The following is a 19355-nucleotide window of genomic DNA, read 5'->3' as shown; positions in this document are numbered from 1 at the left end:
GGGTTCCAATAATGAATACATGCATGTATTACACAACAATAAAAGCACCAAAACTACAAAGAACTCTGCTCTCATCAAACAGGGCTCAGGATCAAAGACATGTCTAATGAATGTGGAGCTTACCGCAAAGTAGTACCATTTATTTAGCTTGTGAGGGAAGAGAGGCATAGTAACCTGAATTAATCTAAAAAAAAAAATAATAATAATAATAATATTTCAACCAGGCTTCTTCATTTGTCTTGTAATGTTTAAAGTTTCTGTTATGGTAAAATAATTAATTCAAGGTTCATCCCAAGTCTGTTAGATTTGAAAGCTTGCTCCAAATCTTCTAATATTTCATAAAAAACATGGATGTTGTTAACAAAGGTATTTCTGTACTGGTTCTCTCCATGTTGAATATTAGTGTATTATTCTATGATGCTTTAGCTTTGATTGAGTTGTGGAATCCTCTGGGATCCAACCACACAGCATCTCATTCCATTAGTGGGATGGTAGTACAGGAATTAAAGCAACCATAATACAGAATAAGCAATCATAAATCTTTTATACAGTCCTTAAAAATATTAAAAGCTCAGGATTTATCACACAGCAAATAAAATGAATTGTGTGGCAATCCAAATACAAGCTGCTTTTAGCACATTTTTGATCTGTCAAGACATAATCAGGAACAAATTATAATCAAGAATAAATATTTGGAGAAGTGTCACACAAGTGAAATTTTTTTTATATTTAGATAATTAAGCTGCACAAGTATTGTAAGTAAATAATAATAATAATAATAATAAAAAAAAATTGTTTAAAGACGCTGTAAAATATTTACTGATTTACATTTCCAAATTTGGTCAGTCCAAATCGAGTCGAAAAGTACTGTACATGATGGCTGCCAGCTAGTGGTCTGCTACTCGACCTGGGCCCAACGGTACATGACAAACCACCATATAACAAAATGATCTTGTCCCGGATCTGGCTGAATTCCACCTGTGAGTTTGGCCCACATACCGCTTGGAATTACAGTCCAAAATTGGACCAAAAGCTACTTACCGTATCCACCCCAGAAAGAGGCCAAAACTCAGCCACACGTATCCTGTCCCCCCAGCATACAGCCATAACTGGACTACAATGGTGCCAGAATCCCCAGACATCAGCTAGAAAACAGTCAAACAACTGGCTGCTGATGCACCAGAACTCGGCCATAACTTATCCTACATCCCCAGAAAGCAGTCGTAATTAAACTAAAGTTATGCCAAAATCCTCAGATGTCAGCCAGGTCTTAACATTACCAAGCCCCATATGTAATGTAATATTTTCATATTTTGTCAAATAAGTGGCAAAAAATGGTGTAGATTTTGTTTTATTTATTCAGGTTTAATTCAGGATGTCATACATTTGCCAACATAATTGCAACCCTCATGGAAAAAAATATACATACTCAAATCTTTACTGTGTAAAAATATGTAAATGATAAAAAAAAGTTGCAGAAAGAAAATATAATAAAAGCAAGCAATAAATGTAAAATAAATGTAAAATTGTTCAACATAAAATAAATAAATAAAAATACCTAAAGAAAATAGTAAAATATACAAATGTAAACTATGTAATGGATACATTAATATTACAAAAGCAAGCAATAAACATACAAATGATGAACAATCAAATAAGTTGCAAAAGACAACAGAACTGAAACAAGCAATAAATCTATAAATAATAATAATAATAAAAAAAGTTTATTTAACTGAACTGTTAAAAGAAACCTAAAAATAAAAGAAACAAGTTTATAAGCGTTCATTCAAAATGACTGTTTTGATATTAGAGTTTTCCTGTATATGTTCACATGCTGTTTATTGTAGAGTGCTTGTCTCGGTCCCCTTGTTTACATTCACATTTATTCATTTAGCAGACACTTTAATCCAAAGTCATTTACAAATTAAGAATACAGCAAAAGTTATTCATCCTTATTAGGCAATAACATGAGAAGTGCTGCAATACAAAGTTTCAAATTGCTCAGAGAAGAACACGTAGGGAGGAAGGAGAGAGACAGTGTTTTTTTTTAGTAGCATTAGTAGGACTGGGTCAAGTGCTCACGAAAGAGATGCATCTTCACACGTTTCTTGAAAGTAGCTAGAGTATCAGCTGCTCGAGTGGAGTTCGGAACGTCTTTCCACCAGTGTGGAAGAAACAGTGGAAGACAAAGTCCGAAAAAGTGATTTTGTGCTTCTGTGAGATGGCACTACTTTGGATTTCTTCTAACAGCCTAGGAGAAGAGCATACAAGATCAGAGAAAATACAGATACATTTAATTGTACAGCAGATGAAATCTAACTCTGAATAAAGAAGGTCCTTAGCACATTCCAAAGACTTTCTATTTGAACAAGTTCATGTCAAGAAGGGTCTACATTTAAGGTTAATTCCAGAAATATTTACAACAAATGCATTTACCAATCACACCCGTCTTCAGATCCAGGCTTCATCCTATTCACACCTCTCTAGTTGGACCATTTTAGCTAAATCTTTTTTTATGGTCTGCTTCATTATTCTCCAGACTTCATTTATGTCAACGTCACCCAACAAACCTAGTCCAAGTACTTGAAGTTTTGTAAAAACATGAAGTCATTATTAAGCCAACAATACTAGCGTATGCCTAGCACTAGCACAAAACTTGCTAGACTTATAATCAATCAAAAATTCAAAAGGAAAAGGAAATCACCCACCACCATTCGTGTTTCTGGACTGGATCGAAGCGAAGTCCTCAATGGGAAGACACTTTGCTCCAAACGATTAACAGCTGTGATATCTGTGATGTTGTTTGACTGCTGATCATTTGGTTCCTCCTTTGCTCCATCATTATTTCCTGTTTTGCTATCTCATGTAGCAGTGATTAAACATTTGACCCAGTAATAAGGTTAATATATCACTCTTTCTGGTATAATGAGTTATTCTGAAACTATGATGGCAATTGAATGAATGTTATGAAACTAGCAAAAACAATTGAACATCTTAAGAATGGATCACGGCATCAGGTCTTAGCAGGAACTCAGCTCACAACAGGACTTAGTTGCCTCATGGATGGCGTTGAAGTTGCATCTGGAGACAGATGAGCTGTTGTGTCACTAAAGAACCACTTCTTTTGAATACTTGTGTTATTTGAGGAACTTGAAATAACACACTCTTGTGTGGAATGTAGACCTCCCCATCACACTCATAATCATCAAGCAAGCACCAGATTCGTCTTTGGGATGGTAAACACACAAAACAAGTTATTAAAAAAAAAAAAACCTTATTGAACACACAATACCAATCTCTGCAACTTAAGATACAAAAGAAACATTTTGCTCATGTAAACATTAATTGTGAATATTTTAGTTCTAGTCAATGGGCAACAAACATCTCTTATGTTATGCCTCGTCAAAAAACTTTGCAAATCGCTGAGAAATGTGTCTAATTAACTCACAATCTTACTTGGTTTTCCTTTTTAGTGGCATCAACAAATCCATCTCTGCATTCAGCCTGCAGCTCTGTCAGAGGCAGCTTCTGTCGTGATTCGCTATAACAGTCTGTGAATGACAGAATTCAAAAATCAAATACATACAGTATTTACTTTGATTTGTTTAAATTGTTTTAATTCATGTTTATTGTTACTATTATCATTTGTTTAATAAGTCACTTGATTATGAAAAGTATATTTATACATACTGTACTGGCATTTACAAGTACACATGACATTTGTAACAAGTTGAACTACCTTGAGGTCCCTCCAAAGATGTTGTTGCCCTCTGAATTTCTTCACTTTTATATGGAGGCCAGAAGCACACACCATCCTTCACCCAAACACCAGGTACATAGTGTCTGCTAACAACATATAAATACTTTTCAACGTTTCAAATGGAGAAGGGTGAACACCACAAATGTGTCCTTAACATTGATTCTGCCACTGATCCCCAGTCTACAGTAAATACTTAAAACATGGCCTGTCAACATAAAAAAACTACAAACACTAACATGCAGTCTTATCTGAAAAGTATCAATACGAGTTGCCAGATTATAAAATCAAAACTACACTGATTTTAAACTAACCCTCGTATCTTTAGTTCCATTCTCTTTTTAGGAATGACTAAATCACCATTAATAATGCTTGAGTTAAAAGACATAATCAGATATAGACTTTCAATTGACAAAAGCATTCAAATATGCATAGCAAAATCTCACCTAAAGATGGGAAATCCCCTTTTGTTGTAAATGTTTGGTTTTTAGTGTTTCAGTATGTTATTCATCTTCAAGCAGACATCAGTTTTGTCTTTAAATAAGAAACACATTATAAAAGAGCATACAGCCAAAAAAAAAAAAAAAAAAAAAAATTGTGATGGTCATTCTGACCCATTATCAATCTCTGTCACCTGATATGAAGGCATTAATAAAGTGATGTGTTCATGTAGCCATATAGAATCACATATTTACTGAATTGCGTTGCATGTTCCATGTAGACCTAATTTCTAATTAAACTTACTTCAGGCTTCAATGAGAAATGTGCATGCTCAGTTTTGTAAACAGTCTAATAGCACTATGATAAAGGGCATCAGGCCATCATATAAATATTAATTACAGTGTTTGTAAATTTGTACTTAAATGAATGGATGAACATCATGTGTAGTTTGAGAAATACAAATAAACAACTCACCTTATGTAGGCTCCATTCTGAGCTCCGTTGAGTCCCTTTGTTTGTAGGATGCAGTGGTAAACATTATATATAGCAAATTATTGTTAAAATTACAGTAAAAAACAATAATCGGGCATTCCCACAATTCCCTGCATGACCCATCATATTTCATTATATTTGATGGGAATAGTTATGTTTCTTCTTATTTTTAATATCAGTTACATACATTGGGGTGTTCTGTTTTATATTTAATGTAGTTTAGTTAATGTTTACTGCATTATTTAAATTTCACATGTGTTACTCTGATGGTGTTTAGTGTTTGTGTGAGTGACACTGAGCACTGTCTCTTCGTGTTTTTTGTTTTTTGCTCCTGGAAGAGCCACTATTGGTGAACTTCATGTCATCATGTGCTCTTCTGTATTTTGTATGGTGATTAACAATACCTTATAAAGTAAAAAGCAGATTTTTACAGTTTCAGAAGGTTAATATCAAGTTTATGACATTTTTTTTTTACTGTAAATTTAACAGAATTATTTTTTTTACAGTACATGACAGTGGTCAAGTAAATGATAACAGTTTTAAACTAAAATTTACAGGTTTTTCTGTAAAGTTGTTTACATTTATTCTGTATTTTTTCCACAATTATTCTGACAACCACAGCTGCATGATTGTTTTTTTGTTTTTTTTTACAGTGTAGATAAAAGAGTCTTGGAGAAAAAATTTTTTGACAAAGAAGTAAAAATCAGCCTTAAGTGCCATACTCTAAACAGACTCTGTAGGTCTTCGTACTTGTCTTGTCTTGATGTTGACTGGCATGCTTGTTAGTACTGATAATGAGTTTGTACATACTGTATTGCTGTTCTCATTGTTGTATTTCTACCCATTCAAGAGCTAGAAGAATGACAATTCTGTAGTGGATACTTATATATGATCAGCTGTCCATTTTGCAATTTTAACTTTAAACTGTGGGATAAAAACAGCAGCCACTGTACGTCCAGAATCTGGGTCTTTTGAACCGTCTGTATATATCTACGTACATACTGTATATTGTTGAACCAATATTTCTAGAAAGGCATCTTTGTTATAAATTTCATCATGTAGCTAGAGATCAATTGAGGCCATTGAAAGGTTGAACATGATCAGCTGATTCTCATCTCTTGTAAACACAGACTCAAGCCAGCCAGAAATAAGTCGAAAGTGTGTCTTCTTGTGTTTATCCACACTCATGCCACAATTCAGTCAACAGTATGTCTTTTTCTTCATTTGGCAAACCAAACTCAGCCCAGATCTCAGACGATTTTTGATGACCTCAAGCCAATGTTCATCCAAATGAATGTCTGTCATTGCTTTGTTTCTTTTGGTTGACCGGACTCACACCAGTCTTCAGCCAAATGCTACTTCACACAAAGGTGTTAAAATGTCACTGCCAGAACCAAACCAGAAGTGCCAAAAGTAAGCCTGATTTGGCCCAGATCTTCTTGCTATCTGGGTAACTTCTGGTTTGGGTCAGGTTTTGGGTTTGTAATTGATGAAAAACGACACGCAAGAACAGACGAGTTAGGGGCCATTAATAACGAACTTGTTTTGTGTTCGTCTGTGCTGTTTTTAAATTTTATATGTAAACAAACGCTATATGGAAGTCTTTGACCGTTGCACCGCATCTTGCTGTTTTTTTTCAGCATCTCATGCAGGACCGCCACATTTTTTAGACACTGTTTTAAAAAAGCTTTCATTTTTAAAAACACATCTGGATACATCTGTGTCCTGTCTTGCTTTTTGCTCCCTCAGATGTCACAAAGATATGACGTTCTGATGAAGTTCAGGTTGCAAAAAGACTTAATGTGACTGTTACACATGATTTCAGATTTTTTTACCCAGGAACGTTTCAGCGCTTAATAAATGGTAAGCCAATGTTTTCCCTTTTGCTCTGGTGTGCTGTGGAGACACCGTACCTCTTTAAAACGGTTTACTTTTACGAATTTTGCCTACGATATTTAAACAAAATACATAATTTTGCAACAAATGTTCTTGCTTGGAGAAGAAATTTTAAAGAGAGTTTTTGGGTTCAGGCTTAAAATTTGATGGTACACGTCAGGTCACAACGTCTCGTGGACGGGCCAAGTTCAGGCTTCAACCTGAGGCCTGTGCAGACCTCTACTGCCAGTTCAGTTACAGCTAGGTTTACTTGGTTTATTAAAAAACAATATCCTCCTGAGACCTGAGCGTGACTGTGCATTTTACATTTCCCCTTTTGATTTGTAACTAGTAGCACCTAACATACATGCAAAAAAAACAAACATCAGACAAAACAAAAAACATTCAAGAGCAAATAGTTTTCCTAAACATTGATGGAAACATACTGTATGTGGACAGCGGGACTAAGTTGTGAAATTTTAAATAATACCAAGCTATAGAAAGTCAGATTTTTTTTTTTTTTATCAGATTGTTTTTAATGTTTCCAGGAGTGTTGGTTATTCATGATTTTGAGACATTACATCAGAAATTAGCATAATTAATTCTGATTCAAAGTAATGGCTAGCATCATCCAATCACTGCCAACCATGTTAAAATAAAATTATACATTATAAATTCTGAATCTATGTACTGATTACCATTGTCCCATGTCTGCCAAACACGTTGAATGATCCAAGCATCATCTGTAGACTGAAACTGAACATTTGCTTGGATTTTAGGAGTGAATGCACTTGGCTGCATAGGAAAGCTATTGGATGCTCCCTTGCTTCCCATTTAGTGAATGACTTCCAGTGTGCTGTCTGTCTGCACTGCTCTCAGAACAGTTCAAAATGCACCTTATTTTCATCCTAACTCCATATAAAGCATCTGAAAACAAAATTTTTCAGCTTTTTGTATGAACCCATTGATTCTCAATGTGGTAATGCGGAGTAAATATAGGATTTCTATGGAAAAAATATGCTAAAGTACACATTAGTGTACATTGTGTTTAGCAGCGTGCCGTTTAGTGATAAATTGCTCAAATAAAAAAAAAATGGCATATCGGATGAAACTATAGACTCGAATCTTTTTACTCAAACAGGTTTCAATGTAAAAATTGAATTAGGTTTGTTACCAGATGTAGTTTTGTTGGTGTTTCTCCCAAAGAAAACTCCGATGTGATCGGCGCAATGTTGTTTTGTCACATGACTCTGTACGTCGAAAGTGTAACTCTTTACTGACAGCCCAGAGTCTTCTAAACTGAGATCAGTCGTTTTAAATTAATTTAAATTATGTGTTGCATATAGCGAAGCCAAAATACAACATCCATTACTTGGATCTATTAGGTTGGGAATTACCAATTTTACTTAATAAAACTCTTATTTAATTCTAATAATTTTGGTGCTTTCTCAAAAAATATACATGCATGGCACCCCTGTATGTATGCTCTGAAAATAAAAAAGGAAAAAATATATATTTTTTTTAATGATTACCCATGCAGTATGAGATTTTCTGGCTTTGTTCACAACCAGTTTTTTAAACCTTCCTTCTTTAAAGTAATGGAGCAGAAGAGAGTTCACAGAAAGTGGAAATTACTCTTTACCTCATAGGCCCTGTTAATGAAAGGGAAATGAGAATTCATACATCACTGTTCCTCCCATCAACCTGCCCATCTCTGTCACCATCTGTGTTTATTTCTCAAAACATCACCATTCCACACTTACCAACCGCACTTAGCCAGGGGGAATGGTTTGTTTGACAGAGAATGCTCTCTAAAAAGCCACTCTTCCTGTCGCCATGACGACAACAAAAAACAGCCAAAAATGGAACCAAAATTCACTACATTCTAGAACTCTTGTCTCTAACGGACCACATCTCCTGTCTTAGCTGGAGGACCAAAGTGAACTGTCAGGTATCTGGACAATAAATGCTATCTTCATTTTCCAAAAGGCCAGAAGGAAAAAGATTTGAGCCACTGAACTTTAGCCGAGTAGAATTTATACAGTCTAACCTCGCTCACCTTAGACATTGTGTTTTCCATTCTCTGGCAAATACTGACCTCTACTCCTCTGGCACTTTCAATAATAATGTTTAGAGTCTTTTTAAAGGTGCAGTGTGCAATGTCTGCACCACTAGCAACACCAAATTGAATTGCAAAAATAATGACTTCTGTAATAATATGCTAATGCTAATAATGTAAGCTGCAATTTTTAACATCTCTTTCTAGACATATTATTTGATCGGACTGCCAAATGTTAAGACATTTTTGCCCAAAACTGGATTAAAATGCAAAATAACCATTTTCATTTTTACCATTTTTATCCCCCAAGATAATTACTGGACACCACTCGATGAATTAAGCATGCAGTGTGAAGCATACTGCTGTTTGAAACCTTTATTGTAGAATAATGCCTGAGAGCATTTAACCCATCGAAATTCACTGAATGTGCATAACTCTTGTTAGGGTCAAAACCCATTATGCTGTATGGTAGCAAATGTTTCCCAGTAAATGGCATCCATGAGCATGAGCAATTGTCCTGGTATGAGAAAAAGTTGTATAACCTTGCTCCACTCTGTTTTTCAATAGTCTGATACTCTAACCAGAACATGAGTTCACCTTTAGATCGGGTCCTTGACAGCCTTACCACAACTGACCCGGCAAGCATGAGCATGCGACAGCAAATCAATACTAATCAATTCCTCAGTCTGTTAGGTAATAACAAGCTAAGGAGGCACTCTGAGAGATATGGCTTTCAGACCTCTTTAATTTGTCATAATTCAAAAGAGGAAAAAGCAAACAAGATTATCCATTCCAGAGCCCTGATTCTGCTCTTCTTGCAGGCACCAGAGACAGGAAGGCTGGGTAATTTAAAGGGGCACCAGTCCTCTATATGGAGTCTCTGGTTAGGTGAATTCAATTTGGAAATTGCACTGCAGGTAATTTAATTCCGAACTTGCCCAGCTCAGGTGTATTTGTGCATTTAATCTAGCATGAGTGATCTTATCTGATGTTCGGAGTAGAAGGTCTTAACCTTTTTCTCTGGCTTCAGATACTTAGCTCAAGAAATGAACATAAATTCAGATTTTAATCTCAATGACATTTGCATTTCCTAAAGGAAATACCAGAGTCAGCAATAGGATGGTGTTAAAGTTTTAGGTAAGCCTAGGTTTTTAGATTTGGTTTGGTTCTGTTGTCATGACACTCAGCAGACATCTTGCTTTCTGTCGGTTGCACACAATGACTTGTGTAGGTGAAAAACTATTTATTGCAAGGAAGACAATACCAATCACAATTCAGGATGCAAACAGATGTAGGGAAGAAGACTGATTGAATTTCAGTTCCCTATCTGTCACTAACTTGACGTTGGTGTTGATGTAGTGACACTAGGGGTCACTCTTGGGAGCCCGAGACACCTCTGGTCTTTGATAAAAGGCCAATGAAAATTGGCGAGTGGTATCTGCATGCCACTCCCCTGGACATACGGGTATAAAAGGAGCTGGTATGCAACCACTCATTCAGATTTTCTCTTCGGAGCCGAACGGTCATGCTCACTGAGCTGAATACTACTGTTCATTCACCTCTGCTGGATCTGACAGCGCATTTCAGCGGCTTCTCCCCCCTCTGCACTGGTGCACTGCAGAGAACGCCCCTGGGCGCTTCGGCAGAAAAACTAGAGAGTATATTTTCTGAAAGAGCATTTTTCCCTTCTAAAAGAGTATATATTTCTCTAAAAGAGCGCACACACGGAACGTCTTTTTAAAGACGCGTCTTTTTAAAGATGCTTTTCCGATTGTGTGTTATTCCTGGTTGCGCTCGTTATCTCTCGCCTTCTGATGGTCACAATCACTGTCTTTCGTGTCTGGGCACTGCTCACGCGGAGACAGCATTCGTGGATGGTTATGTTCTCATTGCGAGAATATGTCCATGGCAACGTTGCGGTCGCGGCTCACCTTCGTAAGAAAGCGAGCCAGCCCAGAGGCTCCTGCCCGGTCCTTTTACCCACGGGTATGAGGCCAGCGCGGCTAGCACTGGGGGCGATTTGGGGACCCCAATGGGACCGCCTCCGCCGGGTATCCCCCCCCGGACCTCCCATTCCCCAGCACGCTCGTCTGCCCCGATCGGGCTTCCAGGTGAGTCCACCGGCTCGTCTCACGGCGAGTTCGACCTCTTATTCGGAGCCCACGAAAGTGATGAGCTCTCGAGCGCAGCATTGGAGAGCGGGCTTGTCCAGTCGGAAGCCTCAGCTGGGCTCCTCCCTTCGGGGTCGATTGCCCAGTCACAGGCTGATGCGGAGATGACGACATGCTTTCCCAGGCAGCCGCGAGCGTCGGCAAGAGTGGAACTCACTGCTCTTCCCTGAACCCTCGCGGCTCGGTGATTGGTTCCTGGGCTCACGGCGCCACTCAAAGCCACGCCCCGCCCCTGTTCCTTTCTTCCTGGAAGTGCATGAAGAGCTGACAAGGTCACGGGAGGCACTTTTTACTGCCCGGTCCTGATCTTTTCAGCTTCCCCGCCCTCACTACCCTCGATGGTGGGGCGGCCAAGGGCTATTCGGCAATCCCCCGGTGGATAAAGGCACTCGCGGTGCACCTATGCCCGCAGAGCGCAGCCACCTGGCGCGGGTGCCCAAAGCCCCCGTCCAAGGCCTGTAGGTTTACGTCGTCTCTGACGGCCAAGGCCTACGGTGCCGCTGGACAAGCCGCCTCCACCCTGCATGCCATGGCTCTCCTGCAAGTCCACCAAGGTGCTAAAGGAACTGCACGAGGGTAGTTCCGCCCTGGGATTGATGCAAGAACTGCGCTCGGCGACCAACCTCGCTCTCTGAGCGACGGAGGTCACGGCGCGGTCTCTCGGGCGGACGATGGCCACACTAGTGGTCCAGGAGCGCCACCTTTGGCTCAACCTGGTCGAGATGGGTGAGACCGACAGGACACGATTCCTTGCTGCCCCCATTTCCCAGGCGGGCCTATTAGGCGACACCGTCGAGGACTTTGCCCAGCAGTTTTAGATGGTAGAGCAGTAGATGGATGCTAGCCGGCATATCCTGCCCCGGAGGGGCTCAAGATCCCGCACCCCGTCTACTCATCGCCAAGGGCATCACCCTGCGGTGACTGCACCGGCTCCGCTGCAGCCCGCCCCTTCGGCCCGGCCCCGGCGTGGAGCCCACCGCAGGAAGTAGACGCCACCCGTCTCATGGCCGCCCAGAACCCATGAAAGGCTTCAAACCACCCTTGAGACGGGCGACCCAGGGACAACGAAACCCGCTGCTCTGGAGCTGGTAAGCAGATCTCCATCTTTTTGTTACCTTTTGCATTTAATTGCGCTGCATGCCCAAGTGGCTGCAGTACTCAAGAGCTCAGCAAGAGCGGTTTCCTTGTTCCCTGGGTCACGTAACTGGTGTGTACAGCCGTCATCACAACCACCGTCCACCACTCTATTTGGCAGGTCTGGCGCTCCAGCGGCGGTCTCCCACCCCTGAGCGGCCAGCTGTGGCACAAATCAGCCCCCGATGTGACAGTCTCCAGGGGTCACGAGGACAGGCCTCTTCCTCCCCCGTCCCAGGCTGTTCCAGGGGTGGTCACAAGGAGCCAGGTAAGTGCTTCGATGTCCTTAGACTCAGCACGGCCATGACGTGGTCCCTTTGGTCCCCCTTGCGCGGAACTTGGACGCATGGCTTGCGCTTTCCAATCTGTTGCGAGGGCTGGTCCAAGATACGCCGATCTGTCACCGTCTTTTCAGCCCTTGGACCGACCTCTCATTCCTACGGGCAGGTGTTCCTCTAGAACTGGTCCCCAGGTGCGTCGTGGTCATGACAGATGCCTCCAAAATGGGCTGGGGCGCTGTTTGCAATGGGCACGCAGCCGCCGGCCTCTGGACGGGTCCGCGACTGCATTGGCACATCAACTGCCTCGAGTTGTTGGCAATTCTGCTCGCCCTGTGGAGGTTTCGGCCATTGAATCAGGGCAAGCACGCGTTAGTTCAGACAGACAACACGACAACGGTAGCATATGTCAACTGCCAAGGTGGTTTGCGCTCTCGTTGTATGTCACAACTCACTGCCGTCTCCTCCTCTGGAGTCAGCAGCACTTCAAGTCACTGCAAGCCACTCACATCCCGGGCAACCTCAGCACTACAGTGGACGCGCTGTCACGACAGGTTACCCTCAGGGGAGAGTGGAGACTCCACCGTCAGGTGGTCCAGCTGATTTGGAGTCGATTCGACAGGCACAGGTGCACCTGTTAACCTCCCAAGAATCCTCCCCACTGCCCGCTCTGGTACGCCCCCCCCTCGGCATAGACGCGCTGGCACACAGCTGGCCCCCTGGCATTCGCAAATATGCGTTTCCCCCAGTGAGCCTGCTTGCACACACCCTGTGCAAGGTCAGGGAGGACGAGGAGCAGGTCGTCCTGGTAGCACCCTACTGGCCCGCCCAGACGTGGTGCTCGGACCTCACGCTCCTCGCGACAGCTCCCCCCTGGCGAATTCCCCTGAGGAAGGACCTTCTTTCTCAGGGAAGGGGCACCATCTGGCACCTGCGCCCAGACCTCTGGAATCTCCATGTCTGGCCCCTGGACGGGACGTGGAAGACCTAAGCTGTCTCCCACCTGCGGTGGTAGACCTGATCACTCAGGCTAGGGCCCCCTCTACGAGGCACCTGTATGCCTTTAAGTGGCGTCTGTTCGCTAAGTGGTGTTCTTCCTGTCGGGAAGACCCCCAGAGATGTGCAGTCGGATCAGTGCTTTCCTTCCTGCAAGAGAGGTTGGAAGGGAGGCTATCCCCTTCCACCTTGAAGGTGTACGTTGCTGCCATAGCAGCACACCACGACGCAGTCAATGGTAAGACCTTAGGGAAGCACGACCTGATCATCAGGTTCCTAAGAGGCGCCAGGAGGCTGAATCCCTCCAGACCACGCCTCGTTCCCTCATTGGACCTCTGTAGTTCTTCAGGGTCTACAGAGAGCCCCCTTTGAGCCTTTGCAGTCAGCCGAGCTTAAGGCACTCTCCTTGAAGACTGCCCTCCTGACTGCGCTCACTTCCATCAAGAGGGTAGGTTACCTGCAAGCATTCTCTGTCAGCGAAACGTGCCTGGAGTTCGGTCCAGGTTACTCTCACATGATCCTGAGACCCTGACTGGGCTATATGCCCAAGGTTCCCACCACCCCTTTAGGGACTAGGTGGTGAACCTGCAAGCGCTGCCCCAGGAGGAGGCAGACCCAGCCCTGTTGTCGCTGTGTCCGGTGCACGCTTTACGCATCTATTTGGATCACACGCAGAGCTTTAGAATCTCTGAGCAGCTCTTTGTCTGCTTTGGTGCACAACGGAAAGGAAGCGCTGTCTCTAAGCAGAGGATCGCCCACTGGCTCATTGACGCCATAACTATGGCATATGTCGCCTACGACATGCTGCCCCCGGTAGGGCTACCAGCCCATTCTACCAGGGGTGGAATGGCTCCCTGGGCCCTGGGATGTCTAACAGACATTTGCAGAGCAGTGGGCTGGGCAACACCCAACACCTGTGCAAGGTTCTACAACCTCCGGGTGGAACCGGTTTCGTCCCAGGTAGTGGCACGCAACACAAGCGGATAAGCCCGGGATAGCTGGCCTGGTGTATCGCTTGCACATAGCGCCTTCCACCACCCTTGGAGCTGAAGACGTGCACCATTAATTCCCAGTAGTGTTCACAAACTTTGTTCCCTGGTTGACTTCCTCCGAGCCCTGTGGCAGTCGAGTTTTCGGAGAGACTCACTGCCGGCCCAGTACACGTGCTAACTAAGAGCCCTGTTCTGGGGTAGGTGCTCCGCATGTGGCGGTTCCCTGTAAGGCTAACCCCATGCGATCTATATCTTCCGCTAGTTCATTTCCCTGCTGGCAAACTGCGTCTTCCTTGGGCAGAGCCCCTCTGCCCCAGTCTCCATGTTTGTAGTAACTCCTCCCCCATTGGGCAGGATCTACCTTGAAGGCTCTCCACATGGTTGAAAAGACCATGTGATGTATTTTTCCACTTAAATATCCTCTCCTCTCTTTGGGCGAGGTGTGGTCTCCGCGGTGTCTTCCCCTTGGGTGGGACACCCCCCGACTAGACCTGGCGGCCCAGTTGGATAATCCCCCTTCTTTTTTAGGGAGTGGAAAAAGAGAAGGGGAAAAGAGGCCACGACTGGGTTAAGCCTGTCTCTATGTTTGGGTAGTCGACTTGTCCCCAAAAAGGGCCGTTCGACACTCATAACTGTGTCAGGGGAGGTTACGTGTCAACCTGGTGTGCTGGCTATGAGGCACACAGCAAGTCTGCCCACCACACACCGCCAGTTCACGTAACACAGTTCAGCCTTGTGGCGTTTTGAATAGGGACCCCTAGTGTCACTACATCGACACCAACGTCGAGTGAGTGACAGATAGGGAACGTCATGGTTACTGGTGTAACCTCGGTTCCCTGATGGAGGGAACGAGACATTGTGTCTCTCCTGCCACAATGCTGAACTACACGCTGAAATGGCCGGACTTTATATCGGCTCCTCAGCATAATGAGTGGTTGCATACCAGCTCCTTTTATACCCGTATGTCCGGGGGAGTGGCATGCAAATACCACTCGCCAACTTTCATTGGCCTTTTATCAAAGACCAGAGGTGTCTCAGGCTCCCAAGTGTCACTACATCGACACCAACGTCTCGTTCCCTCCATCAGGGAACCATGACGTTTATAAATATTACAATGGAGCGCAACCGTGCCTGCCCATTTTTTTAATTTCCCATTTCAGATTTTTCCCATTTACTTTTTTCTCTCTAGGGTTTTCATAAAATTCTTCATAATTCTTCATAGTTGAGTGCCATGATTCAAACCAACCAGCTCCGAGGTAAATTCCAACATTACAAACTTTGATTAGATTGAAAATTAGACGAAAGACAAAAGTTACAAGATTGTGTACTTAAACTGGGCATGAACTACAATCCCATGAACACTGAATGATGTAGTTGAATTAAAAACTAAAAAATATAAAACTATTGATTTAAAGTAGTAGATTTAAAAGCTTGATTTAAAGTATAGAATCAATACATTTAAATTGTTTTGCAAATTATATATCTTAAAACATGCAACTATATAAGCAGTTTGAGAGTGTAGGATGACTGAAAAATTATTCATAAATAATATTGTATGTGTAGCAGCAAGCACTAGAAAAAATATTTTTTTTTTGCATCCATAGACATTCAGTCTATTTTCAGTTCATGCACATATCTTGTTATTTCATCAAATATCTTGGCCTCTGAGTGGACTAGAATGTCATTTAAATGTTTTTTGAAATATAAATTTAAATTTAATTATTTCTACACCATTACTTCAAGCGGTTGCTAATTTTCAACGTGAATGTTTGATGCCTTATTTTGTTATTTTAAGTAACAAATGCAGATGAGATGGTTATCTCCTTCAGATCGTAAGCTTTCAAATGATACCTCATCTTCCTGACTTACAGTATGTATACGGAAACTTTAACGTTTTAAGCGTAATCGTTTTTCGCAATACAACGCGAAAGAGTTTAAAGGGTTAAGCTGTTGGGGATGAAATAATTACGGAAGTTTATTACTTAATATGGTTTAGGGGTTTAGAACAAACCAATTACAAGAAAGACCAATCTCTGTTCAGTTTGTAAATATTATTATGGTGTCATCGCTTTTGGTTACATTTTGAATGCGGAAGTCTGAGGAAGAGCAATATGCTTGAAACATAATTTAATAAAGTTCTTTTTACCAAAACCAAATAGATAAGACACCTAAAGCTTATTTATACTAACATCTAAAATTACCTACAAAACAAAGTTTGAATAGGTTCTGTATGCTAAGTGGTTCGGGCAGAATTAATAGCAGAAATTTAACACAAAAAAAGTCACTACTGCTGTGATGGGGTTTCAAACAAAACTGAGGGAGTAACAGTAAATTTGGCATCTTTCGCTCTTTTGACTGCCATTATCCACAGCTCCTTTTTTTCCTTTTGAAAAGCCATTGAAATATCTGTCATACTGTATCTGTATAATGTCATTGGAAATGAAATTTTAGGCTAAACACATTCCAACATGCAGTATAGTAAATGCATTAGATTAATATCTAGTCCCTCCCAGCATGAGGCAGGGCCAACAGGGGAAGAACCCGTCACATCTCTGCTTCGCGGTCGAGGAGCTTTAACCCTCTGGGGTCTGAGGGTGTTTTGGGCCCTGGAGAAGTTTTGACATGCCTTGACATTTGTGTTTTTTTCAGTTGCTTAAAAACATATTAATGGCTAAAGTCTGATAACACTGTATTCAGCACAAACTGGGCTACAATAATATGTGAGCAACATGTATGTACATGTTTGTATTTTTGAGAAAATAATTTTTATGAAAAAAATGTAAGTCACTGAAATAAGGCCAGATAACACATACTAAACATTTGTTCACAAGACTTTTGAGAACTGGATCTTGTAGCCTAGAGTTTTTGCTACAAAATGATGTGAAAACCATCCTGATCACTCATTCATACAAAACAATATAGTCATTTAACTTTTTTAAGACACTTTTAGTGTTAGAAAGGCAATATGCAAGGAGGCGTGGATGATCATGAATATTGATGAGATTCACACATGAGGAGACAAAGACCCCTCCCCTGAGAGAGAATGAATGTGAGGAGACTTAATGATTGAATGTATTGTTTGTAGCTTATTCACAAAATCAAGTTTAAGTTAAAAGAAGTAATCTGACTATACATTTTCTTTACATAAAGACTTTAATTAAAAACCTTAGACCTACACTACCGTTTAAAAGTTTTAGATCGGTAAGATTTTTTAATGTTTTTAAAAGAAGCCTCTTCTGCTCACCAAGGCTGCATTTATTTGATCCAAAATACAGCAAAAACAGTGATATAGTGAAATATTTTTACAATTTAAAATAACTGTTTTCTGTTTGAATATATTGTAAAATGCAATTTATTCTTGTGATCAAAGCTGAATTTTCAGCATCATTACTGCAGTTTTCAGTGTCACATGATCCTTCAGAAATCATTGTAATATGCAGATTTTCTAATATGGGCATATTTACAACACATTTTACACATTTACATCTGAACAGATATTTGCAAGCACAAGCTTCGTTGATGATAATGAGGCAGCATAAACACTGGTTAAAATATAATCTAAACATTCATATTATTTTTATATCATATTACATATCATATTTATATCATACTGCATACAATTTAAATACCTATTTAAATGTAACTAAAACTTGCCTATTAGGACATATTTCAAATTTCAATACTTTGAATACTGGCTGGCAAGTCTGGAAATAGTCCAACTAGTAAAATATGTACATGTTTATATAAAATAGCATGTCAACTAATGTAAGTAAAGAGTCCTGCTCTTCTTTTGAGGAAAATGTGAACTCTTCCTCACTATCCATCTTCCAAACGTGCAGAAAAGTTAATTAACTTTATGTTTTTTTAAGGCACTGTTTACCATTTATATTGATCGCCTCAGCACATTACAGTATGAATAGCATGCTCTGCTGGTGGGTGTGATCACATTAGCAATAATTAGCTGAGCCAGGAGAAACTGTACATCGCTTTGTTTCATACAGATTATATTGCAGGAGAATATTTATATTAAATTTGAATTGTTTTATTTAAAAGTAGACATTTTTAGCTTTCTTTAGACATATGTTTCATGTTTGTGGGATAAGTATTCGTGGAGTTTCAGTTCATTTTTGTGACGTGTTTCAGAAAGATGCTCGCGGAGACAGAGACGGCTGAAAGCGCACCCTGTTTATTTTCTTTATTTTACAAAAGCACAAGGTTTTGTTGTTATTGTGAGTGTACACAAATAAAAGTAGACACTTTATAGTCTCTAATAATGTCTTACACTTATCTGTATGCCCAAAATTGATGGAGTATTTTAAGTTGTTTCCGCTGTTATGAGGAAAAAATCCAGCAGGACGCGCCGGCGCGTCCGTCGACCCCTGAGGGTTAACCACCAATAAAGTGGGGCAGCACAGATGCATTAATCAAAGTGAAAGGTCAGCAGAACAAGCCAATTTGCAGACATCTCAACTAGACCTCACTTAAGAAGCGGATAGCCTACATCCCTCTTTTTCTCTCAAACACACAGAGCTGAACAGACGGACTTTGTTCTATTGGTGAAGCTGGTCCTTTTCCACTGTTGAATAATGTTCAAACTAGCTGGTGACATGCAAACTCTGCAGGCAAACGTTCGCCTATCATTCATCAACATCAAACATGGCTTATCATCTGAAACATGTAAGTAGCCTAATGTTAGCCACGTAGCATGTCCGCTCGCCCTAATGTTAGATAACCTAGATAAATATGCACAATTAGGCTTATCCAAGTGTTCGTGGGGAGTAGGGAAGCTAATTAGTACCTTGCTTACTGCTTGTTTAACTTAATGTGCATTTCTCTCTATAAATTAACAAAAAGTTCAGACAGTTTCCTTGATGGTTTTTACGACACATTCAGAATCATTACCGCTTTTGCCGGTGTCGCTGCGGCTCGCTTCATGTGTGCGCTTGTAAAATGTATATTTTAAAGGCTCATTATTACGGTTTAGTATTTCTCTGTAATGTAGAACAGTGTTAGCAATGTTACTTATAACATTCTTTCTCAGCCCTGGAACTCAAACCATTTTCTGATGACCCCCCCCCCAAAAAATATTTAAGTAATTAAATTAATATCATAAATGTGCGACAACTAGTCGACTAATGGCTTAAACTAACAACTACTAAT

The 19355-nt window shown here is 41.1% G+C and overlaps 1 long non-coding RNA gene across 3 annotated transcripts; it reads right to left on the bottom strand.

Annotated features, from left to right (window-relative positions):
• Positions 1–1343: 1343 nt before the first annotated feature.
• On the bottom strand, positions 1344–5208 carry LOC127424129 (uncharacterized). 3 transcript variants are annotated; one of them, XR_007894416.1, is made up of 6 exons: positions 3740–5208; positions 3449–3551; positions 3041–3226; positions 2709–2856; positions 2437–2582; positions 1344–2251 (listed from the first exon to the last, which is right to left on the bottom strand). It is a non-coding gene; the product is annotated as an uncharacterized LOC127424129 (long non-coding RNA). The 3 variants fall into 3 exon arrangements; XR_007894414.1 differs by having other exon boundaries at positions 2709–3226; XR_007894415.1 differs by having other exon boundaries at positions 2709–3226; positions 3457–3551.
• Positions 5209–19355: the final 14147 nt, after the last annotated feature.

The sequence above is a fragment of the Myxocyprinus asiaticus genome, chromosome 3 (assembly GCF_019703515.2).
Source record: "Myxocyprinus asiaticus isolate MX2 ecotype Aquarium Trade chromosome 3, UBuf_Myxa_2, whole genome shotgun sequence".
NCBI classification, from domain to species: Eukaryota; Metazoa; Chordata; class Actinopteri; order Cypriniformes; family Catostomidae; genus Myxocyprinus; species Myxocyprinus asiaticus.
The sequence above is the reverse complement of the archived record's forward strand: the minus strand, read 5'-3'. Positions and strand labels throughout refer to the sequence as shown.